The sequence below is a fragment of the Heterocephalus glaber genome, unplaced genomic scaffold, assembly GCF_053883595.1.
Source record: "Heterocephalus glaber isolate CG9 unplaced genomic scaffold, H.glaber_assembly_v1.0 deba00001550, whole genome shotgun sequence".
Taxonomy (NCBI): Eukaryota; Metazoa; Chordata; class Mammalia; order Rodentia; family Bathyergidae; genus Heterocephalus; species Heterocephalus glaber.
The window spans coordinates 3,381,722-3,407,333 of NW_028258343.1; the positions used below are offsets into that span (position 1 = coordinate 3,381,722).

At 37.6% G+C, this 25,612-nt stretch overlaps 1 long non-coding RNA gene and 1 pseudogene across 1 annotated transcript in view; both read left to right on the forward strand.

The window, feature by feature from the left end:
• Positions 1-565: 565 nt before the first annotated feature.
• LOC101697623 (sphingosine-1-phosphate phosphatase 1 pseudogene) lies at positions 566-4,482 on the forward strand (annotated as a pseudogene).
• Positions 4,483-15,818: 11,336 nt separating this feature from the next.
• LOC147824206 (uncharacterized) overlaps positions 15,819-25,612 on the forward strand; it is a 45,538-nt gene continuing 35,744 nt past the window's right edge. Inside the window, exon 1 of the long non-coding RNA XR_015442484.1 lies at positions 15,819-16,087. This is a non-coding gene — a long non-coding RNA (uncharacterized LOC147824206). The remainder of the gene's footprint in view (positions 16,088-25,612) is intronic.

The window sequence follows — 25,612 nt, forward strand, 5'->3', positions numbered from 1 at the left end:
CCAACATGGAAGGAAGAGCAACCTTAATGCCTGTCATTGTTGAATGGGTAAGGAAAGGAAGTGTGGTTTATACATACAAAGGAATGCTGTTCAGCTTTAAGAAAGGAGAACCTGCCCTTTGAGACAACATGAGTGAACCTGGAGGACACTGTGCCAAGTAAAACAACCAACACATTGAACGACAAACACCATGTGATCCGCATTACACGGAGAGTCTAAAACGGTGAAACGCATGGAAACAGGAAGGAGGAGAATGGTGGTTACCAGACGCTGGAGGAGTAGAGGCAGACGTAGGGAGGTTTTACTTAAAGGTTGCAGAGTTTTAGTTATGCGAGATGAGGAAGTCCTAGAGATCTGGGGTACAGCATAGTGCTTTAGTTAATAATGCTGTCTGGCACACTTGAAACTTGGCTGAGAGGTTAGACCTTATGTTAAGTGTTCCTATCACACACAAACAATAAGAGAGGATGGGAAGGAAATATTAGAAGTGATGCATACACTTACGGCATAGATTGTGGCAAGAGTTTCACAGGTATAAACTTCAAATTCATCAAGAAACTGACATTCTGAGGAGGCGCAGCCGTGCCGCGGGCCGGGTGCGGGGAGACGGTTCCGGGCCGCGCTGGGGCCCTCGCTCCCTACCGCGCGTCCGGTCCGTCCGTCGCTGGGGCAGCGCCTGGCCCGGCTGGCCAGCTGGCTGCAGGAGCCGCAGAAGGTGGCCCGCTTCCAGCGGCTGTGCGGCATGCAGGCGCCGCCGCCCCGCGAAGCTGAGGCGGCCGAGACGCCCCCGGCCGGAGGGCCCCCCCCCCCCCCGCGGCGCCGAGACGCGAGGTCGCGGCCCACCAAGCCCAGGGACGGCGGCGGCGGTGGCGGCGGCGGCGCCCCCAATGGTGTGCGCAACGGGCTTGTGGCTGAGCGGGGCCCGGGCGCGGCGCGGATGACGAGGGCCCAGAGCCGCAACTCACTGACGGGCGAGGAGGGCGAGCCGGCGCGCGTGAGCCACGGGCCCGCTCTACTACCTGTTCTGCCTGGGCACCGAGCTGGGCACCGAGCTCTTCTACATCCTCTTCTTCCCCTTCTGGATCTGGAACCTGGACCCCGTGGTGGGCCGCAGGCTGGCGATCGTCTGGGTGATGGTCATGTACCTGGGCCAGTGCACCAATGACTTGATCCGCTGGCCGCGGCCCGCCTCGCCGCCCTTGGTCAAGATGGAGGTGCTGTACAGCTCCGAGTACGGCCTGTCCTCTACCCACGCCATGTCCGGCACCGCCATCCCCATCGCCCTGGTCCTGCTCACCTGCAGCCGCTGGCAGTACCCTCTGCTGTACGGCCTGGTGCTCATTCCCTCCTGGAGCTCGCTGGTGTGCCTGAGCAGGATATATATGGGCATGCACTCCCTGCTGGACATTATTGCTGGCTTCCTATACACCATTTTAATCTTGGCTGTCTTCTATCCGTTTGTGGACCTGATGGACGACTTCAACCAAACTCACAAATATGCTTCATTGATCTTCATTGGGCTCCATTTAGCTTTGGGGATCTGTTCTTTCACTCTGAACACCTGGAGCACATCCCGAGGAGACACAGCCCAGATTCTAGGAAGTGGTGCTGAAATTGCATGTGGATCTCATGTTACTCACAGCATGGCTCTAATATTAGATCCTTCTCCAAGCATTTTACCTCTGCCTACCCCTCCCATTACTCTGACTGTCTTTGCAAAAGCCATATTGTGGGTCCTCATAGGAATGGGAGTTGTACTCATAGTTAAAAATATAATGAAAAAGATCATCATTCCTTTGGCCTGTAAAATCTTTAAAATACCTTGTGATGATATTCGAAAAGCAAGACAGCACATGGAAGTTGAACTTCCTTATTGATATATTACCTATGGAATGGTTGATTTCTCTATCACATTTTTAGTTCCCTACATATTTTCGTTTATTGGTATCTCTTGATGGAGAAATATTATTTATAATAAGAAAGGAGAGTATCAATTACTGACATCTAAAAATATCCTGTAAGTAAAAGGTCAGAGTTAGGCTTTGGCAAGTAAATTCTTAAGAGTCAGTACATTTTATCATTGCACATTCAGGCATTGTTTTAGGTGGGCTGATCTATTTAACCCTGAGAAAATTCTAAGTTTCCACTTAGAATGTTCATATGTTTGGAGAGTTTTGTGCTTTTAAGGATTCAAGTTATATATATAATATATATTAAGGTACATAATATGCAATCATATATCTAATATATATTATATATAAAATAATATACCTAAGTTTTTTTAAACAGTAGGGTGCATATTATAAAATCAAGAATAATATGCAAACAATTGTGCCTGTGTATTTGGAATTAATACAGATATGTTGTTACTAACAAATAATGTTTAGGGCAGGGGATTTAGCTCAGTGGTTCCGCCACCTGCCTCACAAGCTCAAGGACCCGAGTTTGATCCCCAGTACCAAAAAAAAAAAGAAACAAACCCTGACCCTAGCACCAGCTGTGTGACATGGGGTGGTCACTTCGTAACTTCTTGGGCCAGGGACTTAGCTCAGTGGTTCTGCCACCTGCCTTGCAAGCGCAAGGTCCCGAGTTCGATCCCCGGTACCAAAAAAACACAACAAATAATGTGTAGTGTTTATTTGCTGTGGGAGCCATGTCCTGACTGCATTGCATAGTTACTAGACCAGAACTCTTAGGCTACCACATACTGATTTACTGCCTCTTTTTACACTGCCACCATCTCTCATGTTACCCATGAGGCTGAACATGGGAAGCAGTTTTAATGGACCAAACTTTAGAATTTGTTTTTGGAGTCCTTTTTTTTTTAAGTTCTGTACACTGTATTGAATGTACTTCTTTTGCAACTGTTTTGGACATCAGATTAATAAATCAGGTACTGAATTTTATTGCTTGCTAATTGTGCCTTTCTGTTGCTGACTTAAACACCATGTATACTGTGATATAAAAGTAAGACTCTAAGTTGCATATACCTAGGCAAATATTTTAAAAATATATGTCAAACTAACAGGGATCGAAGTAAACCACCAGTATGTAACTCTTTAGTCTTTCTTTAGAAAGAAATTGAACTGGGCTAAAATTTCTCACTAATTTATTGGAAAGCTAAATAGATAAATATCGCCATTTTGTAGGTATTTTGCTGTGTACTGTAAGTTATAGGAACAAGATGTATTTTTGTACATTGTCTTGATTGTTTATACTACAAGTAGATGTTTCCAGTACATGGAAAGGGTGTTGGAGTTTGTAGATGGAACAGTGCACATGCTTCCTATGTAAGCAGACTGTTTCTCTAAATTACTTGGAAAGGATTGGATTTCCCACAATTAACTTTTAATACCTACTTACTAGGTATAAAAGATACATTGTAAAAAAAAATCTAAAAGTATTATTAGTTTAGATTCTTTTTTTTCCAACTTTTTATTTTCACAGTGGAAAATTTGAGTATAGTGTGTATAGTATTGAACTATTCTTTTTTCTTTGTGTGCCTTTATATTTTGAAGTGTGATTGTAATTAATTTAACGTTAAGTTTATTTGTAGTGAAATTTTCATAAAGAAGAAAATTGCCAGGTGTGGTGGTGCATGCCTGTAATCCCAGCATTCAGGAGGCTGAGACTGGAAGATGGCAGTGGGTTTGAGGCCGGCCTCATCTGCATAGTGAGTTCAAGGTCAGCCTGGATTACTGAATTAAATAGTGAGACTTCATCTCAAGAAAAGAAAAGAAAATTAACTTTCCATATAAATGAATATCAACTATGAGATTACTGATTTTAGTGCAATAAATACATGGTTATCCAGAAGTGGCAATTAAGATGTTTCTATTTTGGACAACATAATTATTTGAGCTCATATTTTTATAATCTTGATTGAGAATTTAAGGGCATGGTAATTTTTACCAAAACTGAATCTGATAATTTTAAGTAAAGCAACTGAATATGGGCTGTTTACTTATTAGTTGAAAAGAAACCAGGGCACCTAGAAACTTGTTGGTACATTGGAAAATGTGACAACTTTTTCTTCAAAATGTGTAGTTAATGAACTGAATTTTAAGAATTGTTTCCCAAAATCTGGGTCTGTGCTAGCCTATTGATTTTTGTCTAGCTTAAAAAGTACTTGAAAATACTATTTCTTGGTGTTTTGTTACTTCCTGTCCTATGACAGTTCTATGTTAAATGTATTTAAAAATAAAAGTCAAATTCAAAAAAAAAAAAAAGAAAGAAACTGACATTCATACAAATCATGCAATTACTGCACTTTCTGAAACCCTATAAACCAGAGCCTGGAGCTCCTATAACTTGTTAATTCTCTAGATCCTTAGGCCAGATGATCTTCTTAACTGGGAATTTCCTGGACCTGCTGCAGGTGGGAACCCCTTAGCTGGGTAAGGAGTCTTAGAAATTCTGAGAGCCAAGTACAGTCATCTTCCTTTATCCATGTCTCCTGCTTGAATCAATACTATGAAATGGTGGATCTATACTATATTTTTTCCTATACACATATACAGTACACGCATGAATTTGCTAGACAGTCGGGTAGGATGAAATAGGACAGTGCAAGATTTCATTATACTATTCACAATGACACGACTTTTAAAACTTAAGAGTTGTTTATTTCTGGAAATTTCCACATAATATTAAAGGAAGGAGTCAAGGAAGTTAGGCTGATAGGGCATAATACTGAATAGTTGACCTGAAGTAAACTAAAATTCAGAGTTTAAGTGAGTTAATATACCAGACAGCTTGAATAACTAATGTAAGCAAACTGACAATCAAGGCCTAATGCAAGGACAAAGAACAGGTCCCTAACCAAATGGGAGAGACCTTGGAGGAAGTGAAATGCAAACGAAGCAGCTTGCTTTCCAGACTTCAAAGGCCGACCTGCAACCAGGACCATCCCTGCTTTCTGTCACGTTCACTGGTCCCAAAAACTGTATAAAAGGCCAATGGACTTAAATATCTGTGATTTCCGCCATACAGAACCCCTCCCCAAGTAGCAGGGAGCTTTTCCTTTTATTCTTTCTAATAAACACATGTTTGGTCATTCTCCACCACTTGCTGCTTGCTGTTTTTTCAGCTTCAGTCTTACCCCAAAACAAAGACCTGAGAGCTATAGGGAGCTGGTTACCATAGCTTTGGATTGCAGTTGACTGAGGGTAAAATAAAACCATGGGAAGTGACACCATGGATAAGCGGAATTTTTGTAATGTCTTTTGATCAACAAAAACTGGCAACAGTCTTAATTATTACTTCAGAAATCCAGGTTTTTTGCTACACATAATCTTCCAAGTCTTACTAAGGGAAACTAAGAACAGAGATATTGGGTAGTGAAAGCCTTACAGGAATCAACAAGTCTTACAGAAGATAGAACTGGAGCATGCATGTACTGGCAGATATGAATTGATAATCTACTATTTACCAGAAGTTGTAGGCACGGGAAAGAGATAATGGAAAGGCCAAGTGCCAGCCCTAAGGGAATTGAAGTCTAGGGGGAGAAACAAACACATCTGAGATCATGTGTCATGTGTTGTGTGGAGAATACGAAGGAAACTTAAGGAACAGAGAAGCTGGGAGACCAGAGAGACTCTCAGAGGAGATTCAGCGTGGAGCCAGAGCAGGATTGCCATCTAGGTCCAGCCATCTAGAATGTGCATTAGGGAGAAGAAAAACACAGGTGCTGGGAAAGCCACTCTGTAAAGAACCACAAAGCGACCAGTCTCTTCTGTGGTGCTGTGTTTCTTTGAGGAGGAAACTATTTTTACAATAGAAAGTATCAGCACATGAAAGGAAATGCCTTTGGCTCCTTGCAATTTCCTCCATAAGAAGTACATCTTAGAGGGCTGCTAAAAATACAGAGGAGAAACAAACAGCAAGGCCTCATCTTCTCTGATTTTCTCATCTCATTTCACTTCCAGGAATTAAAAACCCAATGTTCTTCACCCTAGGAACAGTGTTTTTATTTTTTATTTTTTAACTTTACACAAATCTGTACATTTCCTTTAAAAATTCTTTTTACTTTAAGCATACACAAATGGAGACAGAACACTGTTATAATGTACTTTGAAGCAAATTCCAGGCATTAATGGACTTTGCACCAAGTATTTCAGCACATGTCCCTAAAAAGAGGACATCTAACCAGTTAGCATTGCAAAACGTAAAACAGTAACAGTTCATTAATACCTCTAAGACTTAGTCCATATCCGTTTCCTTGATAGCTTAATAAATGTATTTTTAAAAGATCATTTTTTTCCAAATCAAGATCTGCAGAAGACTCACATTGTTATATTTAGTTTTCATGTCTAACTATCCTTGTCATATCTGTAGGAAGCCCTTTCCTTCTTTCATTCTTCCTTCCATTGATTTATTGAAAAAAATAGGTATAATTGCCCCATATATTATCCCACATTCCAGATTTGTCTGATTTGTCTAGATTTGCTTCCTTATAATATCAATGTTATTTAACGAGCTCACTTACCCAGTCTTGCACATAAATTGGAATTAGCACTAAAAGCTTGGTGAGATCCAGGATGGATTTTTGGTAAAAATAAGTTCTATGAATTCATATTGCGTGACCTCAGGAAATACTTAATGCCTTATTTTTATTGATCCTAAAATTGGTGACTGATCTCTTCACTTAAAAAATAGCACTTCTTTCCTTTCAACTGTGGGGTAAACCATAGACTTTATCATGCTGTGAATATTGGGTGCCCTAAGGGTGTTAGAATTGGTGGTTCATTGTCTGAGGAGGTTATTTCACTGGGAGTTACAAAAATGGCTATTTTCTAACTGTGTCATTCTTTCTAGATTTGACATCAGGAATTGTTTTGTAAATAATTTATAAGAGCCTTTTTGTTATAAATTAGTGCTTTTGGGCTGGGGATTTAGCTCAGTGGCGCTGTACCTGCCTTGCAAGCATAAGGTCCCCAGTACCACAAAATAAATAAATAAATAAATAAATAAATAAATAAATAAATAAGGACTATTTATATATAGTTCATATAAGAAAGTCAGAGTATATACTTCCCTTTGTCATGTTGTCAGTGTGCAGAATAAGAAGTTGCTACTGTATCTTCCTCCCATAGTGACCAATGAAACAATTTTTAAAATGCTTTTTCTTTTTTAAAAAAAGTATCATTATAAATATATGGACTTAATATATTTAATATTTTTCAATCAGTTGCAGTCATTCTTTTCATAAATTTAAATGTTGACATCATTTGACTTTGGGATCCTTCAAGTGGATTTCTGTGTTCTTTTTTTGTGTGTTGTTTTAAAATATTTTTTTGTGCATAAAATAACTCCATGATTTATCCTTGATTCACCATCAGCCATTTCTCCAGGGAACCTTAGTAATTTGAATGCAAAACAATTTTTAGAGATATAATTTAGATGATATTCTATTGCCTGTTATTGCTTCTGAACATTTCAGTTGACAGAGCTAAGAAATATTTTATTTTAAAGTATGTATTTTCAGAGTTCATAGTAATATTTCAGTTCAAACTAACATAGCCAGGATTTTTTACTTCTTTATTTTTTCTTGTTTCCTGTTTTTCTAAAGAAAATCTTGATTTCTAGCAACATAAACATAATTATTTGCTGTATCTTTATTTCTATCTATCTATCTATCCATCTATCTCGGTTCACAAACTTAATTTTTTCTATGAATCTGGAAAAGATGGACACATTTTTGTTCGTGAGGAAAAGATGGCTGCAGTCATGTTTGTCACTAATGCAGGGTTCGCAAATGTAAACAAAATTTTGCCAAACTCTTCTGTTTTAAACCAAATCGTTTGCAAACAAAAGTGCTCATGAACCAAGGTATGACTGTATATTAATTTAAATATACCAGCGTCAAATATGACTACTTAATTAAGTTTAAAAAGTTTCATAGCTCCTTTTGTCCTTAGAATATAAGAACTTGGAGTAAACATCCTTTGAAGATAACCTGATATGATTCTTTTCTTTTCATAATCATGTCACCAAGCTGGTATTTTGTTAAGTTGATCTATTTCAGTTTATTTCTATTTGGTAGATTTATGCTTCTTTTATTAATTTTGTTTTTGTGAAAATGTAAAGCAGTTCATGATTCCAAAGTCTTATAAAACAAACTGAGAATTCTTGCTTCTATCACTGTCCTTTCTCTATAGCCTTTCTCCTACCCGATAATCATTTTCAAATATATTTTAACTTTCCCATGTCTTTTTTGCAAATATAAATGTATGTGTGCACGTGTGAGTATACAGTAACGTGTGTGTGTATAAAATTATTCTTAAAAGAGAAATGGTATGCTATAAAGTAATGCTTTTTTTTTTTTTCTGTACTGGGGATTGAACTCAGGTCCTTGCACTTGTGAGGCAGGCAGCGGAACCATTGAGCTAAATCCCCAGCCCAATGCTATTTTTTTTATGCTGAAGATCGAACCCAGGATCTCATGCATTGTAAGCATGTGCTGTACTCACAGCCCTATTGTGATTTATTATGTTTTTATGTGAGCAAAGGTGGACACACCAAACAGTCAATAATATTGTATAGTCTATAGTAGTCTGTGCATTTATTTTCTGCTTTTTAAATTGAATTTCTATTTACCATTCACAATTAGGCACTTTATTGACTTCATGTATTTTCATAGTTTTTATATATTTCTGTCTTAGTTACTTTTCTAATTGCTGAGATGAAATACCCAACACCCAAAGTTAAAAGAGGAAAGTTTATTTGGCTTACAGTTCGTAGAGGTTTCAGCCCATAGTTGGACTGCTCCAAGGCACAGTGGCACATGGCAGAGGGGTAATAGTTCATGGTGGCAGAAGGTAGCAAAAGCAGCAAGAGGGAAAAGACAAGCCCCTTTCTGCCCTTACAGTGTATCCAGACTACTGGAATTCGGGTGGTGCCAAACCACTCAGTGGACTGATTTAGTAATCACACACCCTTAATCCCAACATCACACACTTTAGATTCAGCCACCTCTGAAAAAGCCCTACCTATGACAGTGTGAGGCTTTGTGGGGCCATCTAGACTCAAACCATAACATTCTGCCCCTGTGCCCTCCCAAGATTCATGTACATTCTTTTATGCAAAGGGCATTTGGTCCATCTCTAAGAGCAGCCAAAGTCCTAACAGTTTCAGCATTCCTGAAAAGTCCAAGTCCAAGTCTCCTCTGAGATTTAAGGCAAACTCTTAGCTGCAAGCCCCTGTACAAATGAAAAGAAAGTTAAACGCTTCCAGCATTCAATGGGACCAGACAGACATTTCCATTCCAAAAGTTACAAACAGGGAATGGAATCAAAGCAAGGCCAAAATCCAGCAGGGCAAACATTAAATCCCACTTCCAGCATCAGAGGCAAATCTGTGGCAAGTTGTGAACCCAAAGGGCTCCACCTCTATGGCACTGCCAGTGGTTGTAGGTCTCATAGCTTCTCTCTTGGGCTGGCTCTGCTTCCTCTTTGTAGTTTTCCTCAAATGATCCACATTTCTGGCTTCCCTAAAGTTCAGGGGTCTCCACTGCTCCTTCAGCTTCACACTCGCAGTTTCACACACTTCCCTCTCAGGGACACACTTCCTGGCCTCCCAGGCCTTCTTCCGAAATCTGGGTGGAAGCCTTCCTGACCCCACAGCTCTTACATTCTGCTTGTGCCTAAAACCAGCACCACATGGATGACACCAAGGTCTGCTGACAGCTGGAGCAGGAGCCAGGCTTCTCTCTCTCGGGTGTAGGGGTTCAGTACCTATGAACCAAATCCTGAGGAACAACTTCCCTAGGCAGCCATCATTCTGGAACATGGGGCTCTGAGGCTCTCTTCTCAAGGGAAAGTCTTTCACTTTTGCAATTTTGAGGCTGCAAAGGGTGGAGTCCTGATGCTGTCAGCCCATCTTTGCTATTCTCCTGTTCCTTCTCAGCAATCAAGATTTTCCTCTGCTCTCTTTGCAGTTCATAGCTTTACTGGAGCTTCCTTTTTGGCCAAACTCAAAATGTTTTAAATCATTCTCCTAGGCTCTTTGCTCTTGATTCTCAACATAAATCTGGCTAAAAGCCCCCAACAGTAACCATGCCACTACCTCAACATTAGACTGTCTTGAAATTTCTTCTGCCAGATTAATTAGCAAAAGCAACAAGAAGGAAAAGATAAGCTCCTTTTTGTCCCTTACATTGTATCCAGGATACTGGGACTAGGGTGGTGCCAAATCACTTAGTGGACTGATTTAATAATCACATACCCTAAATCCCAGCATCACACACTCTAGATTCAGCCACCTCTGAAAAAGCCCCACCTATTAACACATGAGGCTTTGGAGGGACATCTAGACTCGAACCATAACAATTTCTAACAAGCTTATTTTCTCTTTGCTTCCATTTCCAGAGCAGATAAATTCTTGGTTTGGTCTAGAAGTGATGTTTAAAATGTTTTTCAGCTTTAACATTGTTCTAACTGAAAATAGAGAGCAATCTTCACCCTTGTAATAGCCCCTACCATCCAGTAGATGTCAGTGCAACACAGCAACCTATTTGGCCACCCATTTTTACATCCTGGATTGAAAATCAAGAGAATTACAAAAATGTTTGTCTTTTATTTCTTTCCGTTAAAAGTTAAGTGTAAAATATTCTCTTTTTAAAACATTTTAGTAAATAAACTTTCTCTACTTCCAAGAATACAGTCACAACTACTCGAGCTAGTATTTTTCAGAGGTAAGTTTCCCATTGTTTGTATCTAAAAATTCAGTTCTGAAAATCAGCATTTGGAGACCATTTCTTTTCAGATGGTGGTAGTTGCACAATAATTTAAAATAAATTATTTGGCCACTAACTTTAAAATTTGATCTGATTAAGAGAGATGAGCAAAATTTGCTCAATATAATCAGAGATGATGATCTTGCCAACCATAGTATTATGCTAATAGTTAAATTATATATTTAGTGTAAACTTACTGATTAAACTATTACTTTAATTGATTCTTGACAGATTTTTAAAATCCTTTGTATAGAAACTAAGAATTATTCTGCAAATAAAAATAAACATTATTCTTCTTCAAAGAAAAAGTGGCAACATAAATAAATTTTAATATAGAATGATATTGTGTTTAAATAAAAATGTTGAGAGAAGTGGATTATTTTTTTCATTAAAGCTTCAAGTATATAAAGGTGAGCAAATTATTGGTATTGCAAAGCTGTTTATCTTTTTTATTCTACCTTTTGTTTGTGTACCACTATAAATGATATTCATAACATTTTTGAATTCCTCGCAAACACACACTCAAGGTGTGCAGGTTTTCCTGAACAAGAATTTTGAAAACTAGGAAACATATATTGGAAGGAATTATTAGTCATATCTCAATGATGAGGGTTGCAATAGTAGGTGAAACAAGCGATAACTGCTGATAATTCAAATAAAGCTCTTGCACTAATTACCCTAATTACTTGAGTTTATGCTGTAACTTCAACTGTAAACTGCTGATAAGAAAGTCTTCAATTTAGAATTATTTTCAGTTTAGACCAGAATAGTAAACTATTCTCAGTGCAATTTCTATTTGCTTCAGTAAATACGAACCTATATTTTATACTCTAAGAAATAGTTACAAGTTAACAAAATGCCATGGTCTTCAGAAGAATGACACTGGGGCTTGCACTTGAGTTAGAAAGCAAAGTCCTTCCTGGTAGAGGATGCAATTCTAACACTCCTGGGAATTTTGTGTCATTCTCTTGCAATTGTCTTGTATGAGGTTTCTAGCAGGTCACTAAAGAGTCTAAAATCTAGGCTCTTTCTGAACAGCCTGTGGCCTCCACTTGGTTTTATGTTTACCTTTGATACACCTTGAATAAACAAAATATATAATACTGACAATATTCCACCCTTATACAGGGAGGAAAGAGAAGTATGCTGTATTGATTTCCTTAGCGGTGAGTTAGTTCCTCCTACCAGGAATGGTTTACAAAGACTTTGCAGGCCTGGAGAAAGTGACCATGCCAGTCAGATACCCAGACTTCCTCCAAAGAAAAACAACAGGTCAGGTGCAACCAGCAGCCAAAGAGAAATTTAACTTGAAAATTCCAGTAAAGCCCAGGAATAATATGAGTTGTAAGAAAAATGACATCAGTAGTTGTATTTACACTGTACTTCTTTGCAAAGAATTTAAGATGCCTACAGGTAAAGGAAAGATAGGTGAGGAGAAAATCAACATACAGGGAAGGACTATCGAGGTGTTAAGTTTTATGAAAACTCTTTTGATGCAAGGGGGAAAGGTAATGGCTGTCGTTTGACACTTTCAGTTGCCAGGTCTGATTCAATGTAGCTGTTTTCTGTGGTAGTGCATTTGTATATGCAATAGCAAAATATGCATAGCTGACTGCACTTATCCTCTGTCTGGTTTTATCACTTTGTTACTTCAGTGATTTCAAAGTTGTTATATACTCAAAAAGAAGAAGAAAAAAATAGGGCTGGGAATATAGCTCAGTGGTAGAGTGCTTGAGGCCCTGGATTTGATCCCCAGCACAATAAATAAATAAATAAATAAATGGAATTTTATAATTATGAAATGAATAAATTAAATTTATATTGAACAACATTTAAAAAATATAAAGAAGAAACAAAATTATACTTAAACCTACTGATACTGCACTTTATTTCAATTTACTTTTTATTTTAATTAATTATACAAATATAAGCTTAGGGCCTGAATTTTCATTTAACATTGTATCGTGACAAATTTACAGATCATAAAAGACACTTTGGAAGAATCTTCAATGGCTGTATAATATTCTATCATATAAATGGTTCATAATTTATTTATCTATGCACTTACTAGTGGACATTGTGATTACTGCTAATGTTTCATTGCTATAAGTAACACTGAAATAAACATCTTCAAGTATGACTCTCTGAACCTGATTATGAGGTGTGATCAAAAAATAAGGTCAATGTTTAAGTTGAAAAATTTATTACAATAAAAGACATTGTTATTAACTTCCGTCAGAATGCTCTCTCACTGTGAACACTTATCCCATTGTTCTTGCCACTTTCTGAAGCAGTTCTGGAAGTCCTCTTTCATGTTTTTTGTTGTGCTGTTGTGGCTGCCTTCATGTCCTGAATCATTCAAAACATTTACATTTTACAGTGGTTTTGACTTTGGAAAAGAGCTAGAAGTTGCATAATAAATCATAACAGGGCTGTGAGTATAGCACATGCTTACAATGCTTACCCTGGGTTCAATCGTCAGCATAAAAAAAAATTAGCATTACTTTATAGCATACCATTTCTCTTTTAAGAATAGTTTTGTACACACACATGTGACTGTATACTCACACGTGCACACACACATTTATATGTGCAAAAAAGACATGGGAAAGTTAAAATATATTTGAAAATGATTGTCTATTGGGTAGGAGAAAGGCTATAGAGAAAGGACAGTGATAAAAGCAAGAATTCTCAGTTTGTTTTATAAGACTTTGGGATCATGAACTGCTTTACATTTTCACAAAAACAAAATTAATAAAAGAAGCATAAATCTACCAAGTAGAAATAAACTGAAACCGATCAATTTAACAAAATACCAGCTTGGTGACATTTCACTTAAAATAATATCCAATATTTTTATTCATGAATTTACATTTTAAAGTTAAAATCAAGTTAACAAAATATTTTATTCTTATGTAGCATTTTTATTTAAATATAATTAAAGTAGATTAATCTGGAATTTTAAAAGAGTAAAATGCAGTTATATATATTTTTGATGTTACAGTACCTGAAACATTGTAAGTAAAATGTTGTATCTAACATACTAACATTAAAATTATGCATGTCATAGTTGTATTCTGCATTATCAGGGTCATCTGTAAATAAAGTATAAATCAATTCTGCATTAGTTAAGCATATCTTTGTTAACTGGCTAATTTTTTAAGTTAAGAAACAATTTTTCTTCATGCAAAATTTTGACAACATAACTCACATAATTTACTTGGGCAAAAGAGTTCTTAATAGGCTAAACATAAACTTAACTCTACCCTTGGTATAGACATTACTAATGGATTTTAAGATAAAATAAGCCAATAAAAAATAGTATGTGAAATAAAAAATCATGTCTGATTTATAGTGCGATTACGTTTATTTCAGCAGTATTTGGGAAAAATCTGTGCCAATAAATTTACAACCAAATTAAAATGTGCTTCAAGGTGACTATGTAATAAATTTGCCTTTAAAAATAGTAGTTAAATATATTTAATCACAGATAATTTTATAGATCTGTTTCAGTTTTCCTTTATGTATTTTTCATACTGAAAAGAAATTTGTATAGCTATATAAAATTGATATTTTCTAGCAAAAGTGATAAAATACCAAGTGCTACATTTAATTCATGTTATCCTAAGGATAGATTATTGGAGTCCAACTGATGGAAAATAAATTTATTAAGTACTTTAAAAATGTCTGTATGAACAATATTTAGAGAGATTGTTATTTGATTCTCTGCAAAGAACTCAAACTGGCAAACCACTTTATGTTATTTCCTGAGAAGTTAAGTGAAATAGAGATCTCTAATACATAGTAAGATAAAGATACATTTTTTTAGATGTATTGGTGCTAGAATAAATTTTTATTTATCTATAATGCAATTTCAGAAGATTCCTGCCTGCTTCAACAAGGTAAAAATGATAGTGCTTGATATTATTCCTCTGATTGCTTCATTCTCAAGCTTTTGTACCAACAATATTTTCACACACATTATCATTATGTTTTTCATAATATTGCTGAAATGTATTATTGCTTACCTAAAATCAGAAAATTTCAAACTCTGCACATTGTCTGGTACAAATACATTTTTTGTATTTCTTGCAAAATATCTGAAGGGTTTCTAATGTTTTAGTTACTGGGGTTTTGATCACTGAGATCACTAGGGCTAAAGATTAAAAAAAAATACTACATTTGTCATTTGCTAAATGAAACAAAGCTATAAACTTATTTGTACAAAGAGCCAATTACAGTTTAGTTTGGAGACACGTCACAAAACTGAACCTTATAAATAAAAAGCATGTAGCTGGTGGTACACTTTACAATAAACAGTTTTAGCAATTATTAGCAACACATAATAGTTAATCTCAAGTGATTTCTATTTTGTGTAACCTCAATTACATATTTTACATAAATAAAGTGGCACAGTATTAGTAATATATATTGAGACATAGTGAGTTAAACTATTTTAACATACTATAAATATGTAGACAAAATAATACTCCAATTATATTATGAAGATAAATAGCCTTATTTTAATTAAGATATGTTCAATAAGAGGAGAGAGAACCATGCATGAAATTCCAATTACACTTAAATTCAATTCTGTGGATTTAAATGAATGCACTTTATTTAAGATTTATTTTCAAGTGGTTTAAATTACTAAAAGTTATTTTCATAAAGAGTTGTGAAAAAGTAAGAACATACGTAAATTATTTTTAAAGCCAAATGTCCTTAATCTAGGACTGAAGAATTTAAAAATATTTGCCTATATAAATTTCATTTAAATGAATGTTACAAGATTTGTGTGCTTGTTTTTTTGACATTTTTATCTATTTATGAACAATTTTTATTCTAAAGCATTTGTAGAAATGTAGTGAACTTGACTCAAATTTAAATTTATGGCAATATATGACTTTTAATAACATCAATTTAAGAAGCACCAGATGCAGAACCGTTCTGTGGTATGTATTCCACGCTTTGGAGCAGAGATCTGAGTTCTATATTGGCAGAGAGACATTGGACAAGTCACTTAATCTGTCTGCACATCTCTGTCCATATATGTCACTGACCTTGTTTTTCTGTTCTTGAAAAATCCCTTAAGTCTAATAACATCATTGCATCATTTCCTGAGGGTTTTGAAATAAATGGTCAATTCAAGAGCATGCCTTTTGCTAAGGGTGTGCCCTTTAATTCTTAGAAAAGTTTGAAGGATTTGACAGTCGGAAAGCTGAGCCTAGGCCCAGTGAGTCAGCCCATTCTCTGGAATGGGTTCATTCTCCAGAGCGTCTTGGAGCCTGGGTCCTTTCATGGCCCCAGGGTTTCCCGGGTGCTTGAGAGTTACTCTGAAGGACGGGGACAGAGGTAAGGATTGATAATGCTAGGTTAGTCTCAGAACTCATTTGCCAGTTAGGGCTTTATGAACAAGCATTGATTAAAGAGACTTTTAGTACCTTTGTGGGAAAAATAAGGCTAATTCCATCTGGAAGCCTGATCTGAGCCTATTGTTAGTAAGTAGCAAGCTGATGAAGTAAGGTAGACATGCCTCAAATGTCTGTTTAGATTGGAAAATGTGTTGGTATTGCAACTTTATGCCAATTAATAACTTTCTAGTTGGGCTTATTGAATCTATTAAATTAATTTTTCTATCTAAAGCATTCCAAATCCAACAGCCTGTGAATGGCATGTATACCGTTTCCCCATAAAGTCAGCCATGAATTTTAATCAGATTAACCCTTACACCCTCGAAAGCCCATTGTATGACTAAAGAGTATTGTCCACTACTGCTTCTGTGAAACACACAGTTCCCCGGAGGAAAACTCTAAATTTGAATTCCTAAGGAATTTCATGCCACTTTCATTTTCATGAAGAGGAACTGACTTTTGGAAATTATCACACTAGAGAATTTCTTTCTTTCTTAAAAACAGTTAGATGGATTTAGAGAACGCCTGATTGGGTTTTAGCTATTTTCCCTATTGTGATTTCCTTTTCAACTACAAATCCAGTCTCCCATTCTATTTGTTTTACTAGGGACTGTGGACCCCAGGCTTCCAGAACGTGTTTTGGAGAGTTGCTAAATGGAGTTCTTGTGCAGATTTAACATGCATGTTCAGGACATGCAAATGAACTGTAGTCCAATTAAGCACTGAAAAAACAGCCCTAAATATCCTGCTAATGAACTGCATTCAGGTGCTAAAAAGACATTCCGTCATGATGGGATTATAAAGATCCTGCCCTTGACTATGAGTTGTCAAAGCCACTTTCAGGTAGAAATAAAGAGGGTAACAGTTGTTCAATTAGAGGTGAACATTCATCTAGGACAGGAAAAAAGCCTTTCTGTGATAAGACCCAGAAATCTTGTTTTTCTGCTAATGCGATTTCATACATTTTTGTCGCATGGTGGGCTGAGCAGCATTCCTGGCCTGTTGCCTCGGATGGGAATTGTTCAGTGCCATGTCACACATGGCCCTGCCCCGAGTGCTCACGCTGGGCGCTGAACCGATCCCATGGCCGTAGTGACAGATTCCGCAGTAAGAGCCATGCTGCTTCCTTCTCAGCCTCCTCTTCCCATCCCTGTCTCCAGCCTCCTCGCATCCTTTTCACATTTATTCATGAGCTCGTCACTCAGGGGGAAAATTTATTTGCATTCTAACCTTATTTTAAAAGCTGTGAATTACAAACCACTGTAAATAATGCCTTTTGGTAAATGCTACTTCTTATAAAATCCGAGTGTGCACATCCACGCATGCTCCTGTCCTTTGGATATTTTTGCCCCTACTCGCTGTACCTTGCAACTCTTCAATCTTTAGTATTTTCAAAGCCTAGCAGCTAAAACAGTGGAGAGTTTGCTCTAAGTGGACAGGAGAGAATTTAGACTTGACTGAAACAAGCTGTGATTCTGTGTGAACAGTGCCATGGGCACTGTCACCATTCAACAAGAAAAGTGTTACAATATGATGTATTTGAAAGGTGGTTTTTGTTCTTTTCTGGTCAACAGAGGCATAGGTGACTGACTGAAAATTAATTTTTCTCACCAACTTTCCTCCTCTGGAATATTTTACAAGCACTTAAACTCACACCAGACTTTAAGTCATTACAATAATAACTATTGATCATATATTTTCAGACACTGAAGAGTTGGTATTTTGGGAGGACTCTAAACCCTTCTGTTGGGTGTTTACACAAGAAAAATCACGATGCTGTGTTTCCTCTTAAATTGGGAAGAAGATTGTCTAAGTCAAGCTGTTACTTGGCTTTGCACTTGCACTTGAACTTGCCGAGAATCCTGGTGTCCTTGGGCCCCAGTAGCTGGGGGCACTGAGGGGCTGCTGTACAGGTTTCAGGTCTTGGATGCTGGCTCATCATGTCTTGAGCCCCAAGGTAGGGCTGAGCCAAAATTCTTTCTCCCAGGCAAAGTACACTTTTTGTGCTGTCCCAACTTATTTATTGATACTACAAAGGCAGAAAGGTGATAGGCTGGCCTGGTCCTGTATGAATACCTGTAGGCAAGGGTGCAGAATTTAAGATTAGATGTCCTGTCAAAACTACATGATTAGAAGGGACATAGAAATACTCTTCTGGGCAGTCAACAACTTGTGTTTATTATAAATATTTATCTAGCTCAGTCTTAATTTTAGGGAAATTTATCAAGAAGCTACCATTTTGTAAAAAAAAATGCTCACATCTAGTTAAATATAACAATAAGCCTTTTTTTTAAAGTTTTATAAGACAAGGTCTCATTATGTAACTTATAGACCACATAGGCAATGTAACTTACAGGCCAGATATGAGAGCATCAGATTGGTATAAAACAGAAAAAAAGAATCTGACAAAAGGGAAGCCTATAGTCTGAAAGGGGAAATGGCAATTGTCATGCAATAGTAGGAGCAAAATTAGTGCAAACACTAATTTTGTTGGAGGGCAAAAAAATTGAAGAAGTACATGTCCTTAGACTCAGATTTTCCACTTTCAGGTTTGTTCACTGGAGAGGCTTCTATTCACCTGCTCTAGAGAGAAACAAGAATGTTTCTTACAGCACCACTTGTATGAATAACAGCAGCAACATAAAAGGAACCTAACTGTCCATCGAGAGATGCATAGCTAAATAAATAGTCTTCTATTCATCCAACAGAACTGTAGAGTAGTTAGAAGTAAATTAGAAAAGCATAAGCTGGGTGTGATGGTACATGCCCGCAATCCCAGCACTCAGGAGGCTGAAGCAGGAGGATCACTGCAAGTTCAAGGCTATCCTGGGCTACCCAGTGAGTTCAAGTCCAGGTTGAACTATAAAGCATACAGTGAGACTATGACTCAAAAAACCTCATGTATTTTGGATAAACCTCAAAAAGATAGCATTGAGCTGAAAAAGCAAACTGTAGAATTATACTTTAAGGTATTACATGAGTTACATGTATTATACTGGACTTCATTACAATTAAAAATTTTTGTGCTTCTAAAGCACAATTGATAAAATGAAAAGATAACATATGGAATATGCAAAAATATTTCCAGATCGTATATCTGATAAGAGACTTTATCCAGAATATATAAGTAACTATTACAACTCAAAAATAAAGAAGACAGGTAGCCTAATTTTTAAAAAAATAGGCAAAGAATTTGAATAGGCATTTCCTTAAAGAAGGTGTACAAATAGCTAAAAAGCATATGAAAAGATATTTTACAATGTTAATGATTAGAAATATACAAATCAAAATGGAGTACCACTTTATACCCATTATGACAGTTATAATAAAAAAAGGACAATAACAAGTGTTGGAAAAGATGTGAAGAAACTGGAGCCTTCTGCTATTACTGGCCAGACTGTAATATGGTGCAGTCACTTTGGAAAGCAGTGTAGGAGTTCCTCATAATGTTAACACAAGGTTACCATTTACGCAGCCTCTCTACTCTGATTTAGTCCTTTTTATGATGCTGTAACAAAATGGCCAAGGCTAGATATTTTACAAAGAAAAAAAAGTTTATTTAGCTCACAGTTTTGGAGCCTGAAAATTCAAGATTTGGCATCCCCATTGATTCAGCCTCTGGTGAGGGCTTCATGGCAAGTGGTATCACAGTGGTAGGAGCCCATGTGGAAGACATCACAGGGCAGGAGAGGAAGTCGAGGTCCAGGGAGGAGCCAGTCTTATTCCTTTCATAACAACCTACTCTTGCAGAAACTAGCTCAATCCAGAAGACCAGCATTAACCCCTTCTTAGAGAACCATCCCCTGGCTACCTCATTATCTCAGACTAGGCTCCAACTCCACCTCACCACCACCACACTGAAGAGCAAGCTTCTAACACATGAGGCATAAATCACACCAAAACCATATCATACTTCTAGGCATATACTTAAGGGAATTAAAAACATATGTCCACTCAAAAACTTACAGGAACATTCACAGAAGCATTATTCATAATGTCAATCAGTAAAAAGCACTCAAATGTTCATCGCCTGGTAAATGGATAAAAAATGTGGTACATCCATGTAATAGAATATTATTCAGCCATAAAAAGGAATGAATTACTCATACAAACTGAAAGAGCCTAACAGCAACATAAAAGGAACCTAAATGTCCAGTAACCTTAACATTACGCTTATGAAAGAAACCAAATGCAAAAGACCACATATTGCATGAAGCAATTTACATAAAGTGCCCAGAACAGGCAAATTCATAGAGAAAGAAAGTAGAGCAAGGATTGGGAGGAGGGGGAAGGGAGATTGATGGGATGGTGAAATGTTCTGGAATTACATAGTGGTGATTACTGTACAATTGTGAACATAATAAATAAGGGAATACAAACTTTCCCACTGAAGGTTTTGTAATTGAGTCTGTTGAAATAAACTGATAATAGAGCAACAAGAGGAAAAGGATACAAATTTATTACTATAAACATGTTTATGGGAGCCAAACACAATGTAAAACTTAGAGAAGGGCCAAATAATTGAAGCTTAAATACCTTTATAAAAGAGAGAGAAGAGGGGCATGCAAGCACTTTTGGAGAGTGGATAACTAAATAATTTTAGGAGAGATGAATGAGCCTGAAGAATAGACAATGGCCTGGGACAAATTTCCTCCTAGATGTAGATGTGGTGTTTGATTTTTGAACTCTCTCTGTGATAGAAGTTTAACTTTCCTTAATGAAATTTCAGTAATGGGAGGCAATTATGTTTGTCTTTGGCAGGGCTCATCTTTAGGTAGATAAGGGAACTTTAGGGACAGCCTTCTCTGCATTTGCTGCCTCCCTCATCTTCAGATTGAAGTCCAAAGTGGCACATTTTGGGTGTGCCTGCTAATCTTAATACATCAGCACATGATTGGATTAAGAAATGCCTAGCAGTCAAAGCACAGACATGACTGTGGCTATGTATGTTGTCCCTGGACCCTTCCTCTCTGGCACTATCCTCCTGCTTTGCTTCTCAGCTGCCCTGAACTTTGCATGAACATGCTTTGTTTTCCTGAACATGCTTTGCTCCACCATGTCCTTCTATTACAATGTTTCTGCCTTGGAGTCAGCCAACCATAGAATGAATCCCCAGAAACTGCGAGCCAAAACTTCTCCTCTAAGTTGTGGTGATGGATGTTGTGTCCCAGCTATAGGGAAGCTGACTAATACATGAGGTAGCATTTTCTGACACTGCAAACTGATAAATTGCATAATTAAAAGAAGGAAGGAAAGAAGAGAAAGACGCAAGAGCTGAATAGTGGAAATAGCCAAAGAACTGCTTCTGAAAAATGGGTGTGATGTTAAAATCTCTTCATTTCCCAAAACTTTGGGCAAGTCTGCTCTCATCACCAACCCTCAAACACAAGCACAAATAAAATTCAGAAAAATTAATGAGGATGTGTGTTCTATCTTCTCTATGCTAGTGCCCAGAATAGGGTATGATGTACAGCAGGCACTTGATAAAACCATGCTGAGTGTCTAGGCAAATATTAGTTCTGAACAGGTTTGATTTAGTTCTACCATGACAACTATGGTGGTGTTAATTCCTATACTCTTTGAAAGTGCAGGAGAGATCAGATCTACTGACACTTTTCCTTTGCATAAAGCAGCTGTGTTGAAAATTATGCTGCTAAGGGCACAGTATATTGTGTCAAGTCTTAGTGACTCAGAGACTCTTGGGAACGAAACAAGGGAGAATGAAAGTGAAATAGGCATTCAGTTCCTTGCTATTGGGAGATAATTAGGAAAAACTTAACCGAAGCCTAGTGGAAAATGAAAGGGGAAGGAGAATCACCTTTGGAATAGTGAGATGATACATTATTATTATTTTTTGATCATTGAAGAACATAATTGAAGAGAATTACCTCTCAGAGTAGGTTCATGTTAGAAGCAGATTTCCTCCAGAAATTTGATTTTAAGAGATACACTTTTAAAGTTTATGTAAATTAAAATGTTAATAATCAATATATATATTTTATGTGTGTGTGTGTGTGTGTGTGTGTGTATTCTCTGACAAGCTCTCCTGTAAATTCTCTTTCATCTTTCCTGAAATTTTGGTCATGCTCACTGTGTTTTACTACAGTAATTCCCCCACTTAATGAACGTTCATAGTGCAAACTTTCACAGTTGTACGGTATAAGACTCACTTTGTTGGATTGTGAATGAATCCAACTTACAATTATTCTCCCAGAAAGGAACTCGTTCATAAGTTGGGGACTCATTGTATTTGCAGTTTCTGGGTTTTGTTATTTACATTTTTTTTTTCAAATTAATTTTTTGGTACATTTTAGGTATACAATATAATGACATTCATCATTGGGAATTTGCACCTTTATGTAATCTCTCTTGGTTCTTATTTTTTCCCCATTCCCCTCCCTCCATCCCTCCCTATTTACAATTTATTTTGTGAGTAGAGTTTTTTTTTTTTAATCTTTGGAGTAGGGATGAGATGGGGATGAGATTACTAAAGTTATTCTTTCTCTACAGGTTTAAAAAATAAGAAAAGAATTGATATTATCCAAATGCTTAGGAAAAAGAAGTGCTGCTGCATGTGCAGATGGAGTTCTGAAAAGGGAACTGAAATTGTCTGCATTGCACCTGTCTGGCCCATGAAGTCAGCTGACGTTGATTGAGGATGTGATGGGGCAGCTTGGTTAGTCAGGGCTGTGTGACGTGACCTAAAAAGAAAGTAAGTGTGTATGGTTGTAGCCACATAGAGCAATGAAAATATCCAAATGGTAGCAAGAAAACAAATGTCGATTCGCTCAGAAAATAGCCTACTGTGTGCCCAGCATGGCTCAGCAATCAACCAAGGAGACAAACATCCTGCCCTCCCAGGGTTTCATGGCAGTGGGCACCCTTCCTCCTACCCAGTGATTACTGGGAACCAGGTGGAGATAGTGGAGCTAGGTTAGGGAAGGGACTTCTGCCTATCACAAGCAGCCATTGTTGACCAGTGAGGAAGGACAGGAAGTGAGAGTGACAGGAAGAGGAAGCCCAGGGAGCAGACAGTACAGGCCCCAGGTAAAGCTGGGGTTGGCCGAGTGGGCTGGCTACCTGGGGAGCGTGAACTGCCTGACTAACCAAAAGAGAGCACTTGCGAAGCCAGAGGATGAGACTAATTTCTGGCCATCACTTTTCTCCTTCCATTCACCCCCAAAATATGAAACAAAAATGGAAGGCACAAGCATGGTAGTACATGATTTTAATCTCAGTACTCTGCAAGGCTGAGGCAGGATGGCAAGTTTGAGCTCAGCCTAGGAAATTTAGTGACTTAATGAGACTGTGTCAAAATTTAAAAACAAAAATAAAAAGTGGTGAGGATGTGGCTCAGGGCAAAGGCTCTTCCCAAAGACTAAATTTCAGTGTGGTTTTAGCCAACTGTACCCGGGAGTAAATATTAAAAGACTTTACTTATAGTGGAAATTCTGTGGCTAACAATGGTTCCCTCTTGTGTGAAACGAGAAGTTACATTATGTAATCTCCAAAGTCTCCCTCAGTCTAAGCTATCTATGGTTGTGTAGCTCACTAGGCTCAGGAACAAAGATGGTTGCTGGTTTGTGGGCCCACATTTCCTAGACCCAAACTCAAATCTTTATGCAGTGCTTACTGACAGCATAGCCAAATAAGGTACGCAAAATCCTATTTACAATAGAATGCTTGGTAATTTGATGTATAGTTGAAAAACCTCAATTCAAGATTTATTTTTATTTCTGAAACTTCATGGCAAAAATAAATTCAAGTAAATTTTTGAATCCAAATTGAAATCTACCAATTGCCAATTTTTCATCAATGTGACAACCACATCTTCTTTGCCTACTGAAAGTGTTTTTATCTTATCTTGTATCTGAAATATTAACTTCTCTATAAGGTTCTTAATGTCTCTACTCAGAATTTTTTCAATACTCTTTGCCAGTGATCACTCAGGATATTCTGATTCACATTAGGAGTGTGTTTGTGTAAGTGCTTGTGTGTATCTCCCACAAACAGTCTGTGAGTTTTTTGAGAGTATTTTTTTTGTTACTCATCTTTATGTCCAAACTGTAACACAGCACCTTACATAAAGTAAACCCTCGATGCACATTGGTTGGGTTGCATTTGTCTGGCCTCTGGTGCAGGATGCCAACTGTTCTGGCTCATGGAACTCCTTGACTTCCTCAATTTCTGGGGAACTCAGCTGATAGAAGTTTAAACCCCACAGAATGCAGAAAGAAAAAGAGACAAAACACACAGATTGTCCGAGTCTTGGAAAGGAGATGTTACAGATGGAATTGACATTGGCAAGACCCCAAATAACATAAAAATGTGGCAGAATTGATTAATTCCACTCATAAAATAAACAAGGCTAATTTACTTTCCCAGTTAGTTATATACTTACAGCCCATGCAAGGGTAGAGCTGGACAGCCGCTGGAGTCATAGGTTAGGAACCTGTGATAGAAGAAGCCCAGGCAGGGCTTTCCTGTAAGTGTTTATGTGCCCTAAAACTACCTAGCAGGCAGAATAGACCCCATTTAGGAGAGTTCCAATTCCCTGGATTTGGAGAAAAGAAATGCTGTCCTTTGGTTTTTGTTTATATTTATAGCATATATTTATGCAGTATATTGTTTGTATCCTGGGAGTGTGGGAGGGGAGAGCAATGGCCTCCCCTATGAAAGTCATGCATGGTCTTCTTTGCTTAGTAAATAAGGGGAGCCCCCACTCCCAGGCTCTAAGCCACCAAGTCAGAGTGTGGGCTGGGTGTTGGATCTACCATGTGTATTTCTAGCACCAGGATTCATTCCTTAGTGAGTGGCTCTTGGCATAAATTCTAGGCTGAGTCAGTGAATTGCAATCCAATTTGGTAGGCTATTTTAATGAGATTGGGGTGGGGGGAGATTGATGCAAGGTGAAGAAGAGAGTAAGATGAATGAAAAAGAGTTCTTATCTTCAGAGGTGGTAATAGACCAGTAGAAGATTGTCTTGAGTGTGGGAAGTGGTTTGTGTGGGCTGACATGGAATTTAGCCAATGTCTAACTTCATTTACAGGCCTTTGAGTTCTTTTCTTCAGCTGTTCTTTTGGGCTCTGATGAGCTCCCCAACAGCAGATCTAGCAAGTGTACATGTGTGTACCTAGGGTGTTCATAAGTGTCTTGTAGTGGAAAAACTGACTCCTGAGAAGCTTTATGTATTCCTAAGTGCATAAAATATTGAATTTGGTAGGGGACTGTGTAAAAAGAGGGTTAGAAACTACTAGAGAGTTTCAAAAGCTCATTATAAAGTTATTTTTCCTGCAAAAAATTCAATTATAAAAATTTTAAACCAATGAATTTTGTTATACTAATTAAAACCTAGAAAACAAAACCCAATTAACCTAGTTAATTAAAAACTGGGGAAAAATCCAATGTAACAGAGAATAGTAGGAATAGCTCCTTAGGACCAGAACAAAATCAGTAAGTTTCTAGA